The sequence below is a fragment of the Plutella xylostella genome, chromosome 9 (assembly GCF_932276165.1).
Source record: "Plutella xylostella chromosome 9, ilPluXylo3.1, whole genome shotgun sequence".
Lineage (NCBI taxonomy): Eukaryota > Metazoa > Arthropoda > Insecta > Lepidoptera > Plutellidae > Plutella > Plutella xylostella.
In genome coordinates, this window is record NC_063989.1 from 3,525,271 (window position 1) to 3,536,113 (window position 10,843).

Consider the following 10,843-nt stretch of genomic DNA (forward strand, 5'->3'; position numbering starts at 1 on the left):
CTTAATATGGTCGCGGGCATACTAAGTGAGACAGTTCTTAGCGTTGTGTCTAGCTCAGTATAGAGGTTCCCGTGTAGAACCTGTTAGTAATCGTCCACTTACGTGTAAAGTTTTCTAAAATTTACATTCAATGTTACCCAACGATTTATAAAACTGCGAGCAAGCGCTAAAAACTGGCTTAAAATGAAGAAGAAAGAAGTAAATTGTGGCTTTTGACGTACAAAGCGATTCGAGATGAGGGGAAGTAGGACAAAAAAATGTGCGTGACCGGCAAAAATTACGGCTATATTCAACCGAGTCCTGATTATTTATTCGATTCTTTATTAACTTCTTGGCCTCGCCGGCTGCTGCGGACTCTATTATATTCTCATTTTATAAATATTTGAAGTACGTAGTGTACGAGGGCTACACCGAAAAGATCGGGAATAGAATACTTAGGAATAAATTAGAGTGAAACCTTTTTGGTGTATCAAATGTAGTGTTTTTTCAAACATAATTCCATTTTCGAATTTTAAAAAAAGTAAAAAATAGAAGAGTATTGACCATTTGAATTTGACAAGTCGGTGTAAAAAATGGAGCTTACGCGGGAACATTTCCGTGCAATAATTTTTCACAACTTTCGTCGAGGTTTATCTCAAGAACAATGTCTCGCCGAGCTTGTTTCTATTTATAAACTTGAAGCACCAAGTAAAACGACTATATATCGTTGGTATTCTGAGTTTCGCCGTGGACGTTCCTCTCTTACCACAGTCCCTTCTACTGGTCGGCCAAAAACAGCGGTAACACAAGATAACATCGATGCTGTACGCCAGTTAATAAAAGAAGATAGACATGTGACATACGAGCAGATTCGGGCTTCTCTCAGCATTGGTATGACAGCCATTCAAACCATTTTACATGAAGAACTGGGTGTCAAGAAGTTAGTTTCGCGCTGGGTGCCCCACCGTTTGACCGAGGAACAAAAGTCGGCTCGTGTTAATTGGTGTCGATCTGCTCTGCAACGGTTCAATGGAGGCAGTTCAAATGCTGTCTACAATATCGTCTCTGGTGATGAATCGTGGATTTATTCATATGAGCCCGAAAGAAAACATCAATCGGCAGTTTGGGTCTTCGAAGGTGAGGTCAAGCCAACAAAAGTTATTCGCTCACGCAGCGTGTCGAAAAAAATGGTCGCTTCGTTTGTATCGAAAACTGGCCATGTGGCTACGATTCCATAACAAGAACAAAGGACGGTTACTGCTGATTGGTACACAACAGTTTGTTTGCCGGAAGTCGTAAGAGAACTTCGTAAAACTAACCCGAATCGTCGTATAATCCTTCACCACGATAATGCAAGCTCTCATACCGCTCGCAAAACAAGAACGTTTTTAAATATGGAAAACGTGGAGTTGATGGACCATCCTCCGTATAGCCCTGATCTGAGCCCCAATGATTATTTTACATTCCCAAGAATTAAAGATATGCTACGTGGTCAACGGTTTAGCGGCCCAGAAGAGGCGGTCGAAGCTTACAAATCAGCTGTTTTGACAGTATCCACTTCAGACTGGAATTACTGTTTCAATGATTGGTTTAATCGAATGAAAAAGTGCATTGAATGTCACGGAGACTACTTTGAAAAACAATAAAAGTAAATAATATTATGATATCTTTGTACTTTTTTCTATTCCCGATCATTTCGGTATCGCCCTCGTACCTATCTCTGTTGCCTGTTTTTGACGTGATGGCTTGAATACAATATGCTGCTATTATTCTTGTGAAAAGTTATTAAGTATGTTAACTGAAATTATAATAACTGTACTTACAACAACAATAACTTTACAAACATATAAATAGCTAGCTGTTGTTCTAAATATAGTCTCGGTGAGTTGATGACAAATACTAGATATGGACAAGGTCTTTTTAAAGTTATCGCCTGCAATGGATGCCCAGCATCATTGATTGATTTTGAGCTTTTGATGATGAGGTAGATACCCGTATTTATAATTTAACTAATACATTCATAAAGATGAAGAGTAATCTAGGTTAGATTACACAATTTCGGTAGGAGGCATTTTTCTTTTTATGAGTAATTATGTACAAACGAAAAATACAGCAATTGACTATACGCGGGATTTATTTTTTCTATTATAGACAATCACAATGATTTCCCTCCGAGTTTTGATAAAGATGAAAAATTGTTTGTTCCATCTTTGTGAGTTCCGTCGATTAATCTTGCCGTGTGCCCCACAGTGCCTCCGCTACACGAGTCCAAGGATCTTAAGAACAAATTGGATGTGCACAAAAATGTAACATTAATTAATGTTTTTTTTTTGTAATTTATCGTAGGTAATTATATTGTGTCTTAGTTAGAAAGCATAGCAGATAGAACTGAAATTAATAATATTAAAATTAAAATACACTCACGTGCAAAGAAACAGTTCCACGTACAAAATTCTGACACCAATTGCCACAATTTTATTTAAACATTTCATGAGATATTTGAACAAAATATTCATGTGTTTAGTTGGTAATATTCTGATGCACCGTTATAATGTTCTTAAATATCGCAGAAAGCGTCATTAAGTTAGTTTTATCCATTTGGGAGTAAATTGCCAATTTTCTCACTGAAACTTTTTCATTGCCCTGAGTGTATAAAATATCATGTAGGTAACTTCTTTTTTTTAATCGATTTTGTAACCCGCACAATTGTATAAAAGTGGTCTGAAAGGGTGATCTTTGTTTAAAATATAATACCTAATAAATACCTAAGTAATAGAAGAGATACGGATACCAATTGCAGCCATTTACATTCTGGATCAGTTTATAAGTTCCGTGGCGCCACCGCACTGGGGGGGTACATTCGGGCACAGATTGTTGTTTGGATCAAAAGCTTGCCTCGAAACAATACAACAACTTTGCGCTAAGTGACCTTGCTACTTACTGTCTGATACTGAAACCAGGGAATATAAATACCTAATTAATTCAGCAAAATTTGGGCCAAAAATATAATGACAGGTATTTTGGATAGTAGTAAAATTGCACTTACCACGACCTTATCCTCAGTGCGTAAGGTAGGATTTCCATTGTTCCTGGATCTGCTTGAACACGGCGATGGCATGTGCAATAATATATACAAACTATTGGTTTTATTTATGTATTTGTATAATAAATACTGTCTCCATAGGTAGTCTGTAAATTAAAAATATATTTATATGTCATTTCATTCTTAGGTACACACACACACACTTTTTAGCATATTACACTCACACATAGGCATACTATACTATACTCACTAACTCACATTTTAATTTCACACTAGGTACACAATATGTATGTATTTGTTTAAACTAAGTAGGTAGGTATATAGCAAAGTGGTTTAGTCCTATAAGATATTATCTGTCACACACTCACCATTAATAATGCATCACAGGTTATTGTCAAGTCTTGTTTTGTTTTTTTTAATTATTCTGTTTCTATTTTGTTATATCTATTTGGCACCTGTGCGCGTGCGACGAGCGCAGCTGGGCGGGCCTCTCTGCCCTGGCGGTGCGAAATCCCGTTTTCAGGAGTACACGTGATCACACTGCGGCGTCGCTCGCGCAATAACTGTTTTTTTGTCAATATTATTTGTATTTGTTTCGTGCGTCACGCTGGGCATCCACTGAAACACCAGTGCTGTGTCCTTCGAGTTCCTCTAAGGCGCAGCAATAGCTGAGTGGATGTGCCTTTTTGACACGCAGCATATTGTCCAATGTTTTGTACTGGTACATATATTTTTTTTGTTTGATTTAATTATTACTTAAGTTCTTTATATATAAGTACTTAGCTGTTTTTGAAAGTTACTGTATTTTTGTTTTTTCATTTATTTTTTTTTGCTGTGTGTCAAATAAATGATTTCTATTCTATTCTATTCTATAGTATTTGGTATGAAGAGTAGTTCTTACTGTTAACATCAGCTCTAAGCGTCTTACAAAAATAATAAACAAAGCTGACTCAGCTTAAGGAGACAGGCGCTGAATGCAATGTAAAATTTAAATCAAATAATTAATTAATTACATATGAGTAAAATACTAGCGAGGGGCGCATGAAACACACGACAAAAAGTGGCAAAAGTTTATCGTCACCCTTGCTAGTTTTGTGCGTCTTGCGCCCTGTGCTAGATACGCTGATACTTAAAAGATGAGCCTGGTAAATAAATGACCGATTGCTACCCTTCTTCCCTTATCCAGTGTGCTAAGTTTATCCAGTTTTTGCCAATAGGAAAAACGTTTCGCATTCACGAATGGGAACATTTTCAATTTACACAACATGATGCAAAATATTAGAGCCATGAAGTGAGTTCATTAGTTGGCGTACAGCTTGATTTTTCAGTGCTGAAATTTTTGCTGCTGACATTTCATTTCATGCAAAATAAAAAAGCGCAGTTTTATGAAACGCTATTTCAGGGGAAACTTTTTGAGCGTAAATAGATCATCTAGTTAGAGATTGAGGCCTAGTTTCTAATTATGCTAGAAATTAAAGCCTTTTCAACGACATGCTGCATGCCTATACTTAAGTTTTGCTTAACTTGGGCGATTGATTTCAAATACCTACAAACAATTTCATGTGTTTTGTAAGTACCTACAGATGTTATCATATCGAAAAGGGTATTTTTCTGGAAAAGGGCAATTACGTATGGACGAAAGATTAATGGCATATGACCTCTATATATTTCACTGTGGACATTTTAGCAACGTTGGTGCCTCTGAGATTGTCAGAGTTTATTTATGGGCTTATAAATGAATGATATCCAATAAAGAATTGGTTGAAAATGAAGGGTGCCTTGTACCAAACATATGGGCCTGAATACGCTAATCTTTGTCGCCGCCGCGCCGCCTCAACTCTCCTACAGTGAGCGGAGTGCCTTATGAGATACGCCTGTTTCTGTTTTAAATTTTCAATAATTATCTTAGCCCTTTAACATTTAAACAGTAACGTTGATGAATTTGTTCTAATTTATTATTCTTCAATACCATCGGACCAACGCCCAACGGTCGTTTGAAATAACAGACGGAAAGGTCTATTCGTTCCGTCGAAATAACTTTTTAGCGAAATAATTCTTAAACGTTTAATTAAATTTGTCACATTAACCCTTGTACTAAGTTTCATTGTTCTCGACTTCCCCTTTGTTCTTAATCATCAATCATTTGATATTAATCTTTAAGTGCCCTTTGTGATATCGACGCCTTCGACTTATAAACTTTTAATGGATACGTAGACTCATTTTATAACAACGTTAAAATGTTTTCCCGTGGGAATTCCGGGATAAAAAGTAAAAGCGTATTTTCTTTCCCAGGGTCTAGACCGTATGTATACCAAATTTCATTCAAATCCGTTTAGTAGTTTTGGCGTGAAAGAGTAACATACAGACAGACAGACATACAGACACAGTTACTTTCGCATTTATAATATTAGTTAGGATTAGGAAGTTATGATTTTGTGCAAGTGCCTATAATTAGGCCGAAAACTACACAATAATTATATAATAAATATAAAAAAACACATAACGCAGAGCTTAAAATTTAATCTAAGTGAAGTTTTCTACTTAGTGTGTTGGTGACCCACCCAAGATGAAGACCAAGCTAAATTAATTATAAAGTGATACCTACATTGGTGGTATACATATAAAATGTGTATGAAGCGCGCGATGCCTTGTTATCGTTTAATGTGAAAAATCTCTCAACGGAGAAAGGAAATCAGCTAAGGAAACCAATCTATCACACAAAGTTGCAACATTACTTATGCTGTTTATGTAGGTTTTATTCCATCAGTCATAAGGATCATTTTTGAAAATTTGCATGCTTGAATAAAGCAGTAAATTCTGGAGAAACCCAACCGCAGCAAAAGCGGTATAGTAATATTTCTAAGCTAAATAATAAAGATTACAACAGTATATGTAGTATGTTGCACATTTTGGAATATTAATTATGAAGAAAGCGATGATTTTAGATTTGAGAAAATAAGTTCTCTGTTAAGATTGTATTATCATCATCACTCTATGATAACTCGCTTCATAAATCATGATAAGTATAGCGCACAAATAACTACAAAGTTACCCTACGTAACTCTAACAAGAACTATGTTTGAAGGTGTTTTAAATAACCTCATCTACTATATCGCTATCTTACATAAGAACTGCTCGTCTAGTTAACGCAATCATGATTCAGAAGATTAATTTAGTTCACAGAGGAAACGAAGGTAATTATAAACACGCACACGCGTTGATTTCCAAAAAATACACTCTAGCCAGTACACAGACATGGAAAAATGCATTTGAATCATACACCAGGTATCGTGGTTTCAGGTCACCTTGAGCCAGGAAAGCCGCTAAAACGCTGAATAAACCATAGTTCAGCCGCTCCAGTAGAAATGCCCATTAAATTTACACAATGCACTTGACGTGGGCAGCTTACTTTAATTATGAAATCTCATCTACGTACTTAATTAACGTTTGACTGTTCCCATTTTACAAAATTAATTGTTTTTGCTCCTACGGATAGGCGTAAATAAATAAGAAGTTTCGGGGCATCCTTTACAGACTTTATACATATAAGATAGTATTATTTATTTGTAAGAAAACGGTGATAGTTACAGAACTTAAAACAACAGATTTTAAAATGGCGGTTTTATTGTGCAAAGCAATTTCTTCCAGACAATTTTTGAGTAGTACTCATATTTTTTTCTACTTAGGTACACAGGTGAAACTATGTGCCTTAAATGTTACAAGTCCTCATTCAGTATAGCGCCATCATAAAATAAATTATGGGGATGATGACCTAATTACCCTAATAATAATAATGTATTTTATAATAAATATGTTTCTCTGTAAAACGACCTTCAATTATAATTAGTAGCCGGTATTACGGCTATCCCTTTTCGTCAATTAAAAAGATTTCCCCAAAGCAGAAAATTATTAGCGACGAAAATCGTCTGCGAAGCGTCATCGTCAAAATTTATTGCCTTCATTAGTCAACCGAAGTAAGTACTTTTACTCTTAAAATACTTTTAAAATCGTGCTAAGAATTTGTCAAAGACATAACATTAAAATGTTAAAGTTAAGCCGAGAACCTACTGTTTTTTGGTGTCGGTAAAAAGTTATTCTTAATATTTGTTCTGCACCAAATGAATTTCGTCCAGATTGCGGGTACGTGTGTTTTCTTGTATTTTTTCTTAAAACACAGTAATGTTAGATAATTAGTGTTGGCGCGGCCTGCGGCTGAGCAATGGCGGCCATTGCGGTCGAGTTATGACACTCGTTTATTCTTTTGCCAAAAAATCCGTGCCTTTTGTGTTTTTTTTTGGGATTGTTTTTTTTTGGATTTACAAGTTACAATACTTCTACTACAACCACTTTTGTTTAAAGCACCAAAGTACCTATCGATGGTGGATGACGATCGGGTGGCAGTGTTTAGTAACTCTAAGGGCTATGCCGAGAATTCCGGGTTTGATCCCCGGCCGAGGCAAATGTTTTTTGTTCGAAGACAGTTATTTGTTACCGTGTGCTTTGAATACCAAAAAATAAGAACTATGAAAATGTATTCATAAATAGTAAAAAAAACACCGATCACTACTTATTCTACTTTGAACCCATTACCAAGCAAGCATGTTGTAACAAGACTTTGTACAATATGCAGCACCCTGTACACAGCTCCGTGTAACTCACAAGTAAGCATTAATCAGGGCCGCAGTATTGGTCTAGCGCCCCGATGCGGGCCGTATCGCAGGTGCCAAAGCACACAAATTAATATTCAGCCTGTATATCGCAGACTACGGCGCACCCTGTTTATTCAGTCCGCATTATCCGCTAACTAACGATGTGATGCTTATGTAAGTATAATATAGCTATAAGTGTCTACAGTAAGTATATTATTATGCCTTGGATTTTAGATTTTACACTCGCGAGCATTGAAAAAGTTCCAGTGACACATGGAACGGCCAAGGACGAGTATTGCTACGCCGGCGTCGTAGTAGGTAAAGCCTACGCCGTAGCCTGCTACGGCGTAGCCTACTACGGCGTAGCCTGCTACAGCGTAGCAAATAAATTGTACTACAGTGTAGTAATCTTTTTTTCGTATCGCATTGTTAACGTACGCTGAAAAATAAATATGACTTACCAACGAAGTGAACTTTATCAAAAATGAAATAGACTTTCATATTCTTATGATAAAGTTGTCGCTTTGTTATAAACAAAAACCGTGAAATCCGTATTACAATTCAACACCTTATACAAACAAAAATATGAGACAAGATATAATCTCAGAACAATAATTCCAAGCTTTACAACTAGGTACGAGCGATAAAAACACAATGCTCTCAAGCTAGTTAAAATAGTGATGAGAATTGGCGCAGTTTCTTACTCTCGGATTGTATTGCAACTAAGAGATTAAAATAGCGCGAGTCGTGCATCACAATGATTTATAATTTCAGAACAAATTATACTGTTACGCTTTGTACGGTATTCGAGAATAACATAAATATAGTGCTAGTACTTACCTACTGTTTTTCAGAAAGATTGTAATTTGTTTACCAATGGAGTGGCTTTGTTATACTCTTTATATTTAGGGTTTGTATGATGTCATGTGAATAGATCATAGAAAAGCAAATTATTTATTTGTGAATTTCCAAAAGCCGTAGAACATAAGTTTCTCCGAATGACCCCCTGTGTCACCCCCTTTCGGCTTATTATACCACTTTTTCAACACTCTGTATAAATAAAATAAATAAATATGTGGGGACATCTCACACACGGCCATCCGACCCCAAGCTAGGCAGAACCTGTGTTATGGTGTCGGACAGCTGATATATCTACACAAATACATAGATAGATAGATACTAAATATAAATATCAACACCCAAGACCCGAGTACAAATATCTGTCTTTAAACAAATATCTGCCTCAGCCGGGAATCGAACCCGGGACCTTCGGCATAGCAGTCAGGGCCACTAACCACTACGCCATTCGACCGTCAAAAGTAAAATATAAAGTATTTATCTCTACGTACTGATTAACAAAATGTTACCTATATGTTGTGTGCTACACATGATACCTTTATCTATTGGGATTGTTTCATTTCCTATAGAAATTCAATAACATATTTTTTTACGGCCTGAAAGCCACTATGATATAGAAGAGGAAAATATTCTAAACTGTATTTATTTTTCGTTTCATAGTGTGCAGTTATTCAAAAATATATTTTCGACTTTATTTGAATGGTTTTTACTGTGACTCACGTTAGTATTATTTCTACTCGTTACAAAAAATATATCTCGGGAACGAAAATTTCTGAACTGGAGTTTTTGCTTTTTATATGGAAAGTCATCATTTATAAGATTCGGCACTATTAAAGTAAAGTAAAAGTAAAAGTAAAAATCATTTATTTGCGTAAAAGTGGTAATAATACAGTAAGATCTTAAGTTTCATAATTCGTCCAGCACTTCCTGTCAAGTTTTTGACATGCAAACATACAAAGAATAATAATACAAAAGTCCTACAATATTTAAAAAAGATATATATATATCTGTACAATACATATTTATCAGCGCACAGAATAAAATAACAATCTAAAAACTCCTTTCGTTTAAGTATTCATTTATTGAGTAATAGTTTTTTTCTAATAGCCATTTTGTTATTCTCCTTTTGAAGGTATAATCTGTCATTGTATCGTTCCTGAGATCATTTGGTAATTTATTATAAATACTAAATGCCATGCAAAAGCAATTATTTTTAAAGATTGATAAAATCTAGTCCATCAGGGAAAACAGGAAGAAAATTGTCATCCTAGCTAGACTTTTTTTTAATTTGCTGACAAATCACTGATAAAAAAACCCTGATTGAATGTTGCTCCTCAACAGCAATTACGGAAATGTTGTCCAAAAGCGTGATTAGAAGCGCGATATTGTGACTGGTGCACAACATGGACATAAAACTATAAGATTAAACATTGTTATAATTTACACTGATTATAAGGTAAAAATTGGGTATCATCAGCAACCAAAGGTAATATTGTTTTAATATTGTATTGCGAACACTAGCGAACAATACATAGACGTTAAGGGAAATCGTAATACCTTATTATCTCATTCAAAATGGAAACTAGCTATAGTGATAATAGATATAATTATGTACAGTACACTAACACTTAACATCGTCTATTGATAGATTACCAAGCGTTTCTATGAAGCGTTAACTCTATCAATACTAATAGCATTGACTATACTCTATCTAAGCAATTTCGTGACACGCTTTAGCGCCATACAACAGTATACGCGACACAAATTGTAATTTATAACGTATAGTAGAATCTATGTATTGTGAACAACGTTAATATCTATTTATTTTCAATGTATCATTCAGACGCAAGCAACTGTTAAATGAATATTTTCTACCAAAACACTTTACAGAATTTTCACGATATTTTATTTCGCAATGCTCACTCGCATTAGACGTTCTATGATTTATAATTCCAGTGAAGTACGAGTAGATCTTTTTCTGATAATAAATAAGACGAAACTATGTTTTATTTACTGTACGGATAGTAAGGGGCGGAGATACCTGACCCCCCTCAGAAGCATTGTTACTATGAGAGGGGGGTCAGGTTTCTCTGCACCTGACGGTACCTACGTCCTACATTATTTTTTGTTAAATTTTCATGAAAAATCAATTTTTTTATCTTCTGTACTAGTTTTATGCAATCTAAATGATTACATGTTTCTTATTAGCAACTACAAAATTATTAATAAGGCATAAAGTTTCTCCCATCACTTACCACCTGACGTATAATGCCGTTAGAAGTACAGCCTTGCTAATTACCTCTTACAGGTAACA

General features: G+C 35.3%; 1 long non-coding RNA gene across 1 annotated transcript; it reads right to left on the reverse strand.

The window, feature by feature from the left end:
* Positions 1 to 3,012: 3,012 nt before the first annotated feature.
* On the reverse strand, positions 3,013 to 3,837 carry LOC125488984. The gene is made up of 2 exons (XR_007266641.1): positions 3,391 to 3,837; positions 3,013 to 3,168 (listed from the first exon to the last, which is right to left on the reverse strand). It is a non-coding gene; the product is annotated as an uncharacterized LOC125488984 (long non-coding RNA).
* Between the last annotated feature and the right edge of the window lie 7,006 nt (positions 3,838 to 10,843).